This window comes from Perna viridis, chromosome 9 (genome assembly GCF_037379345.1).
Source record: "Perna viridis isolate PV_CMFRI_1.1 ecotype Kerala chromosome 9, ASM3737934v1, whole genome shotgun sequence".
Lineage (NCBI taxonomy): Eukaryota > Metazoa > Mollusca > Bivalvia > Mytilida > Mytilidae > Perna > Perna viridis.
The window spans coordinates 10,926,302-10,936,200 of record NC_142453.1 but is presented as its reverse complement, the minus strand read 5'-3'; the positions used below and the strand labels follow the sequence as shown (position 1 = coordinate 10,936,200).

General features: G+C 32.6%; 1 long non-coding RNA gene across 1 annotated transcript; it reads right to left on the bottom strand.

The window, feature by feature from the left end:
* Positions 1 to 3,201: 3,201 nt before the first annotated feature.
* Positions 3,202 to 6,036, bottom strand: LOC148606672 (uncharacterized). The gene is made up of 4 exons (XR_015915308.1): positions 5,882 to 6,036; positions 5,137 to 5,248; positions 3,656 to 3,708; positions 3,202 to 3,281 (listed from the first exon to the last, which is right to left on the bottom strand). It is a non-coding gene; the product is annotated as an uncharacterized LOC148606672 (long non-coding RNA).
* Positions 6,037 to 9,899: the final 3,863 nt, after the last annotated feature.

The following is a 9,899-nucleotide window of genomic DNA, read 5'->3' as shown; positions in this document are numbered from 1 at the left end:
GAGATAAGGGAGATAACCATAATTAAAAATACTTACTCTTCTGAGATTCTTTCGTTGAGTAAGAACTTTAGGTACGTATGTTAATTATCCGATTATCTCTAGTAAGTGTCGTTGTGCCGTTACATTATTTTTAGTTTGATTTTGAATGTCTGTCATCGTTCTGTCAACGCTGATTTGTGAACTTTGTTTGTCAGAGCCATAACCAGGTTGTTTGTCAGTGCATTCTAAACTTACTCAAGACTTTTTTGGTGTTATATAAAGATATCAAAAAAGAAATTAATGAAAACGAATTCTTAAGCAATTTTAAATGCGCGAGTTGTTTAATGTGGGACATTGCATATAAGAAGCAAACATTGGATTAAAAAAGTAATCATAGTTTTTAGTGTTACATAGAAATATACAATAAAGTTTGTTGATTGCCATAATGACATCATTCTTATCGGAGTGTATTTTTTTCACAAATTCGACCCAAATACATTTTCTTGAAAACATCGGCTTTTTATTCTCATCACGTTTCTATGGTAGATCCTTCCTTGTATTTTACTTTTTTATTATTATTTTTTTATTTTATTTTTTTTTATTTATTTATTTTTCAATTCAGACACCGCCTATATATAGGATATTGTGGAAATTACAAAACAAGAACAAGTATTATACAGATTATTACTGGTTTAACTTGAATTTTGAAAAACAAACACGTATATTCCATGTTTTGGTTTGTTTGTTTGTTTCTATTTGTTTCTATCTTCTTTTTTTTTTTTGCATTTTTTTTCGACTGTTCCATCATCTACATCATCTGTTCATTGACCAAGATGATTTAAATCAACGAACCAAGTTGAAAGGTTCGAAATGGCTAGATGTAGTCGAGTAAAAGTAATCTTTCGGAAAACATTGAATTGTCAAAGAATATAAAATATATACTTTCGAGAACCTTTAGGTATTTCTTTATTTTTGCAATGGTAAAGGATGTTTTCACTATATTCGACACTATATTTGATCCAGTATTCTTTCGTCTGCTCCGGAAATGACAATTTATGAGCTATTCGGGGGTTTCCAACGCTTGATTTACCGGTGGACCTGGTCCATGTTTCCTGATTTAATTGTAGTCAGTGTTGTTCATGTATTTTTTCTCCTATGTCAGTGTTTTATTTATAACATCATGGTTTTTTTTTCTGTATGTGTGTAACTTTTATTCGTCAATCTGTTATCAAGGAATTTTGTTATTTATGATAATCGTTCGAATCCTTGTTTCCTGGTTTTTCCTTTGATTGGTGCTTGATTCGATCGAATGACAGACAGTCGAATTTCGGATACAACCTGGTACAAGGCATGTACCTAGTCAGGACCATTGCGATGGTGTCTAACTTCCGGTTTAACCCTTAATATGGCTATTTATAGTACGGACGTTTCTTAGTTGATTTTTCCTTTTTACTATTCCCAAGGTTTACCTTAATTTTGTCTACTCTGGAAATGACATTTTATGAGCAACGCGGAGTTTTAGATGTTCTAGAAAAGCAGAGGACCCGCACCATACCGGTGCGCCTGATCCATGTTTAAATTGTTTACATATCCTTTTGCTTCTATGTGCATGTTTTATTGATAATATGTTGTTTTTTTTTTTTGTGAGTGTGTATTACCAACTTTTGCCTGTACCTGGTCAGAACCATTGCTCGGTTTCTAGCTTTATAGTTTTTTTTTCTTGCTATTGCTATTTATTGTACGGGCTTTCCTTTCTGATTATTCCTTGTTGGTGCTGTTTTTGGTTTTCTATTTCAATACTTTTGGTTTTGAGAACTTCTTGTATATAATTATTTTTATTTAAATCTTTCTCTTTATTTGATTTAAATACTGCTGTTGAGATTTTACTCCCTGAAACATGCGTACAGCGTACTGTAAGCCATGAAATTTTCGCGGCTGTTTCATTTTCACTGTTTTTGCGCCATGATTCGTAACTCGAAAATTAAACGGTCGCCAATATTTTCTCCGACGAACATTACAGTACAACTTGATGAAAGATCGCGAATTTAAATATCGAAAACTGTTTATCGTCAGTGTTCTTTCTGTGATAAGTTGAAATAATCACCGAGAGATTTTACCGTATTCTATGCTAAGCTCCAAAACAGCGTCTAACGTTTGAAATTCACTCTAGGCGCTGCAGCCAGCCCTCTTGCCCACGGATTTTTATAACATTTGTTCTCGGGGCCTTCATGAGCTTACTTTAAGAATCTTGCAAAGTCGGGAAAAAGTTAATTAGTTTGACGCGACGTTATCCGATTGTCATACGACGTTTTATTTAGAAAGTGTCCGGGAATTTCGAAAGGCTTGTCTGTAGCCGTTAGTAAGAGACGGAACGAACGTCTGCCGCTGCATGGCGCTTGATGCTATGCAAAGAATGCAGTTACAAGGTTTAAGGTATTTTTAAATTCGTAATACTGAAAATTTTGCTAAATTTGATATATGTTTATAACTCGGGGTCAGAAAATGCTGACTACTGGGTTTGTGAACACCCTCGGGATATTTGCTAATCATCAAATTGTTGATGAATATCATGGCAACCATTTATATTGCAAATTTCGATTTGTTTTACACTTTAAAACAACGGAAGATAATCCATGAAGACAGCGAAATCCACATGACATCGTCTTTAACGGAATTATTACCTAATAGAACATTCCCAAACAATATATTTTTTTTCGTTATCATCTTTTATGTTGCTAATCCTTTTTGAACTCTCTCTGTTTTCGGTTAAATGTTATGTCTTATTCAGAGTCGGAGAGGTTCGGTTGTTTTGTTATATTAATGTTGTATTTTTGGTTTGCTTGTTTTCGTTAACTTAGGAACCGTCTGATAATAACAAGGAATACAAATATGACGTGGTTCCAAGCTCTTAAGACCACAGCCATGATGGTGACAAGTAATAAATACATGACCAACATTCCGTGCAACTCATAGGCATCGCATAATATAAAAATATAAAGAAACTAGTCCTGTAAGAATCGAAATAAATCAAAGCAAACTCCGTGTTATTTTACAGCGGGTTGGCCATTTATGTCACTATTTATAGCAGTACAACATAAATGACCCAATCACTCGAAGTAAAACAGTGCGACATAAATTACCAGCCCGTTGTAAAACAATGATAAAATGGTGTTTTCGTAATTTATTTCTTATTCTTCCTATTAAAAACTTAAGATAAGAAAAAACATTAATGTATTTTTTTTATTTGAAGCATCAGCTGCATCATGGCGACGGCATTATCTTCTTCAGAATCATGCTGGTATCTACAACATGTGATCAAAATAAAATAATCAGGTTCATATAATGATGGGAAATTATTGTTCTTTGGGTCCTATATTCGTCATTTTCTTGGCATTGTCATACCATGAAATAAGACTTTCGTGGAATTTTAAAAAATCTGCTGAAACTCACATACAATACAATGTAAACTACTAAATCTGGTACGAACAGACTAAATGTCATTCTTTAAAGTTTATTGATTTATTTATATTTATTTAAAAAGAAAAAAATTACGCTGCCATGTTTTATATCAAATGAAACCATATGATGAGCAAGGCTTTTTTTACGAATGCAGATTCTAAGACCTGTATCTCTTAGTCTGTTTATATTACCCTTTAATCTTTTAGTACATACTTACAGGACTGACACAATTTAGAACATGACAGACCCCAGTTGGACAGCATTTCAGATCTGTTTAAAATAAACAAAGTGTTTTACATCGCATACATGTAGCAATGATTGATCTGATTAAATGTTATTTATTTACTAACTGTGATATTCTGACTCCGAGGCAACTAGTCGTTACGATATTCCCTTTATAACCGCGTTATTTGCGGGGAAGTAGTGACAACCGATTTTAAAGTATTTTGTGTGAGTCGGGCGTGGATCAAACACACGACCTCCCCCCAACTCAAATCGAGAACGATACCGTCGGACGAGCAGGTTGAAAGTATTTAAAACTGCTCGTTGTTATTCATAATTTCTGACGAAATATAAATATGGTTGACGGGTATAAATGAAAAAAGACACAATAAAGATAATTGCAGTTCCTATGAATCATTTTTTTTAATTTTCAAGAGGCAATCTATAATACTTGGGTTTGTGTTGTAGTTCAGATAATTTGACTCTTTTGGGAGTATATTTACTTATCACTGAAAAAAAAGAAAAAGAAAAAAAAACGTAAACTAAATAGAAATTGGTGAGAATATTGATTGCATATATAATTCTTTATACTGTAAAACCTGTTAAAACCGAGCTATAAATAACCCAAAACATGTTACAATCAGTCACGCTCTTTTCAATTTAATGTTTAACTTGTGTAAACCGAAACACCTGTTTTACCCGAACCAACTTCAAAGTCAAAACGAGACACCCGAACGCCAACTCTGTCTATAGACACACAAGTGACACAATTATTAAATACGCTAGTGGCACACTATTTAAATCTGAAATCTCCCTATTTGCGCAAGTAACATATATTGACTGCTTATTCATAAGGCTTTATTATCACTTTAAGCCACGCCCACTGCTTGAATGTTTACATGTCCGACCGCCATTGACTGTGATTGAATACACAATGTGACACACTTAATAAAACCAGCCAAGCATTGAAGCGAGGACGCACTGGGACAATATTTTGGGTCTAAAGCAAAATAATTTTATTACTTGTTATTATTTGTTATAATACATACATGCATCTTTGTTGCAGATTGAGTCAGTTATTTGTAAATAAGTAGCACTATCTGTCGCACTCCATTCGGTCAAGAATAGATTAACAAATTTACACCGGTCCCGTCCTCTACATTGTTCTGCCCATACGGGAGGCGCCACACAGGGAACTCGTTATAGAATTCGTATTGGGAATAACATTTTCCGGTCATGATTTTTATTGTAGTATTAACTGAAAAATAATGTCTTGACTTCACATAAAAGGAATTAAAGGATGAGTCGACGAAACGGAGCCTAGCAGTTACCCCGCTTCTTCGACTCATCCCTTTATTCCTTTTATGTGAAGTCAAGACACTATTATTGTCTATATTTTTGAATACGGTAGTCACAGTATTTTGTATTCACAGTTTAGGCTGTCATACAAATAGTCATAAAATTAAATTTACTTACTATGACGTCTACAATTCACATCAGTTGAACACGAGGGAATTCCTGCATTTCTGGCGCAGTACTCTGCAGATTCCTTTTGTGGGGGAGCTGGGCAGTCTCCGACAATATCACCCTGTATAAAAACAATAAATGAAGTAAGAAAGAGAAAACATTGTTGCACTCTTTGAGACGTAAAGAATCCCACACGCACAATACCTAAACGGACACTGAGCGCTCACCAAATGCATGGTAAACGAACACATCTATTGTGCATTTAAGGAGGTAGACCTAGGCTAGGATAAGGGACATAACTCTTGAAATCAATGATATATTTGCAAAATATTAAATCTCACCAGAGCCTATAAGGCTTTCATATAAAAAAAATTAAATTAATCCAAATTACTTTGACGCTTACATGAGATTGATGTAAAATGCTGAATAAAAATGTTCCATGGCCAGTCATTTGTAGGAGTTGTGTCCCTTAACCTATGTCTACCTTCTTAAAGGGACCGTTTAAAGTATATGGTCATGGCACATATACGAATTATTCAGAGTTCGAGTAAGACAGACTACACTGTACAATAAAAAAGAAATATGAGACTTGACTTAATCTAATCCTTAAACGTTATATACCAGAAAATCCGCAAGTTGTCTATAACTCAAAAATTAAAAGAACTGAGCAGATCTTATCGTCTAAATCTGTTAAAACCAGAGTCTGTAGGATGTGTCAATATCATAAAAGATTCATAGTAATTAATTTTCTTACCGTGATAAATTTACACAACGTGGTAACTACAACTATGGTCAGCATCAACTTCATCATGGCGCTAATGTTAATAACAAAAAAGCCTACCGAGTACTTTTTGCTTCCGAATTCCCGAATGAAGACGAGCTAATTCGAGTCTGTATTTAAATGCTGCTTTGAATAGATTCTAGCAATTACGAATTAAAAGCAATAAAATGGTTATTCTAGGCACAAATTTACGACAATTGTAAAGTATTTGTATGGAATAGGTAGTAAATATTGATAGTTTGTCAATAATTGTCATTTAAATGACAATACACCACATCACATGGAATTAGTTTTTATTGAGCTATTTTTGTATCGTTTCATAAAGCTACTTAAAGGCATAAAATTCAAACATGTTGCTGACGTCGTGGTATTTTCAGCATATATATTTCTTTCCGTTAATAGATCATACATGAAAATAAACTTGTAGTTATTCTTAAATATATTACCCAAATTGTACTAAACAAAGACCATGAAATTTATTTCTAATAGTTACTTATAATAAAACGACAGACAACAGTAACGCACAAAGCCTTGCTTAAACTTTAAAGTATCGTACAAGTTGTTACAGCAGCATTAAATTTCTAATATAATATATACATGTGATAATATGTAATTTTCTGAATTGTTGAGAAAATAAAATCAATCGCTATTTAAAGTTATACATCGGGAATAAAAACATACAGTTTATATACAGTTGATAGTTAACAATTAAATCTTAAGCACGAAATTAAGCGATTGATTGATTGATTGATGGGGTTTAAAGCCCGAGCAGCAATATTGCAGCTATATTCAGGCAATGAACATGAAAGTAAGCGATGACTGTACCGTTATTATCAACACGATTATTCCTTGTTTACAAAAAAATGAACAGGACAAAATCAATATTCGAAAAACTGCCAAAAAACACGAAGGTGTTCGTATTTAGTGTAAGTCTCTGTAATAATCAGGCAAGATGGGAGATTAATGTATGGTTTTCTACATAACACAGGCTTTTATGCCGGAAGAAGTATCGTTACCGGAAGGTAAAGTCGTATATGTAGACCTAAAAACATCGTTTGTTCGGTGGTGTTTTCTACATTATGAGTCACTTAGGTATGTGCAGTATTTAAATATGGACTGGTACACGAAAGCAACATATATATCTTCCATATAGTACAAAGTTTTCATTGATATTTCTTTGTCATGGATACGTTAATAAACTCTGTTTTCTTCATCTTAATTTTGTACACAACGGTCGGTTAGCATTTTCTTAAATTATTTTGTTTTTTTTATAAGAATCAGACAAAATGGGGGAAATCAGAAACATGCATGTCAAAAACCCCCCGATCTGACAATGCTATTTCACAAATGATTTCTGTTTGAAAATACTGCTATTTGATCTATGCATCACTGGAATTTTTTCAGAAATTTTTCAATAGAATGTATGAAAAAAATAGATTTTTGACGGAGTTATCTGCCTTCGAAAATTTCATTTTCTGTGCATTTCAGTAAAATTGTAACTCAATTCACCAAAATGATATGAAGAATCTTTCTTTCTTTATTCTGATGGTGCAAATAGTCAAATTCAAACAGCACTTTCAAAACGACGGGTTTGTTCATATCATGTTTCATCCACTGCCTGATTCTTACACAGATTGATACTTAGCAATGCTACAAAACTAAAACAGGTATGTCTAATATATCATAGATATGAAACTGAGATTTCATTATTAATTTTTATTGTCTGATTTGTGGATAATGAAAATGACGTCGAATTAGAGAGTTTGAATTACCTCAAAGTCACATGATTTGTTTTTATTTTGTTTGTTTGTTTGTGTTTTGTTTTGTTTAGTTATGTTTAGTTTTGTCTATGGCATTTTGTTTTATTTTTGTATGTTTGTTTAATCGTTTGTTTTCTAATATAATATTAGAACTGACAATTCTACCTTTGAATGTAAATCCAAAAAGAGGTCCCTCTATTTTTTCTACGTCTAACCCGAATTTGACTTTTATGAGCAACTCAGCGGGTGTTTCTAGAAAAGCAGAGGACGCTTACCCTATCGGTACATCTGGTCCATGCTCCTAGCTTTTCGTAAATTTTGATAAATATGGTTAATAAAATCTTATATAATTCGGGGTCAGAAAAGTCTGACTTTTGGGATGGTGAATACTCTCAGGGGCCTTTGGTCCGCTAACAACGGCAAAGACCCAGAGATTATTGAATACAAATAAACCCCTCATATATATCGCGTTTCAAGGAGTAACCACTCATCAGAAACAGCATTAGAATCAAATGTATAGGAAGACCTAAATAAAAAAAAAATAGTTAAAAATTGTATTGAAGAAGACAGTTTTAAATTTAATACTCAAAACAAAACTATCGAAATAAGTAGTCAATTCCATTTTCGAGAAGTTATACAGTGTGCAGTACAAGGAATCTCTGTGTTTTAGGTCTTTAAAAATTTGTAGTACTGCAAATTGTAATAAATGTGGTAAATAAAATCTGATATGATGGTTCAAAATTCAAAAAGGGAGATTGTGAATCAACGACGTAGCACTACCATGTATGGTATTTAGGTGTTATGGTTTTCATTTCATGATTATTACTTAGATAGCGTTGAAAACAAAAACAAATCTTTCAAACTTGAGCTTTGGCGCTATTCTGGTAAGCACAATTTAACACATTTGTAAATTAACACGTACAGGTTTCATAAATATAAATTCATTTGAAAAGATCATCTTTGTGTCACATTACTTTCAACTGATGGTTTATTTATTTTAAATTCATATTCAATAACTAGACAAGCTTATATAAATTTAGAGTATAGCAGTTTTTTTACGAATGGGAATGTAAATGTGCGATATTTGGATATCAGAAACCGAATGGTACGATAATTTATTCGGAAACATATTTATTCTTTGTTTTTCATGGTCTACGTTTCAAACTATTTCATTTATAAAGTTAAAACATAAGGGGAAATTGAAATACGCTGAACTGCTGTTCGAAAATGATTGATAATATAATCAAAACAGTCGATGCGAATATTATAAGTATTGAATTCAATGGCAGTTTACAATTTTATCTTATGGTTCCAAAAGTGAAGTTCTTAGTTGTTGCTGAAACTAACTTACAAACGCCATAGCATTGTACCATCTTAGTCAACATAAAATCTTGACTTATGATATGTATCATTTTGACCTCGACACCGCTTATAAATTGAAACATTATTAACGCTTCAGGGGGTAGACCTAGGGTTAGGGACATAACTCTTGAAATCATTGATATGTTTATATAATATTCAATTTGATAAAACCTGTCAAGAATCCATTTCAAACTGAATAAAATAAATATAAGTTACTTAGATACTGAGATTCTTGTTAAATGGTTTGCACAGGCGGTCTTATGATTTGTAAGAGTTATGCCCGATAATCTAGGTCTACCTCCTTAATTTCAATGCATGTCATCGTTAATTCATAATATTAATTTGACAACTTAAATTTTTAATTGCATTTACATTCATTTTTGCAGTCTTTATACAATGTACTGATATATAAGCGATAGTTACGCTTACATGGCTATATTTCTTATGGTATTTCCTTATCTAGAATACTATATTGTAATTTGTTAAAAGCACTTCCCTGAGCTGATATCGACAGGTTTACATTTGTATAAACGCTTGGGTCGGAACTACTTTTACACAAAAATAAAGAAATCTCATGACGCTCATATTTTTAAATTTATACTTGTTACTATTGTTTCTGTTTGTTTTATTTATTTCAGAAAAAAAAACTGTATTATCGGCAGACTTTTACCTTTGCTCAACATTTAACTTGTCTGTCAAAACAATGGACTATGTGTTCAATATATGATTGCACTGTATAATATATGTCCATGCGCAACTTGCCCTAAAACAAATCCACACTTATTTTCACAAGGATCTTTATTGGCATAAAGACAAAACGCAAAGTAAAAGGTATTTAAAAGAATTACAAGGATTAAATATATATTTTC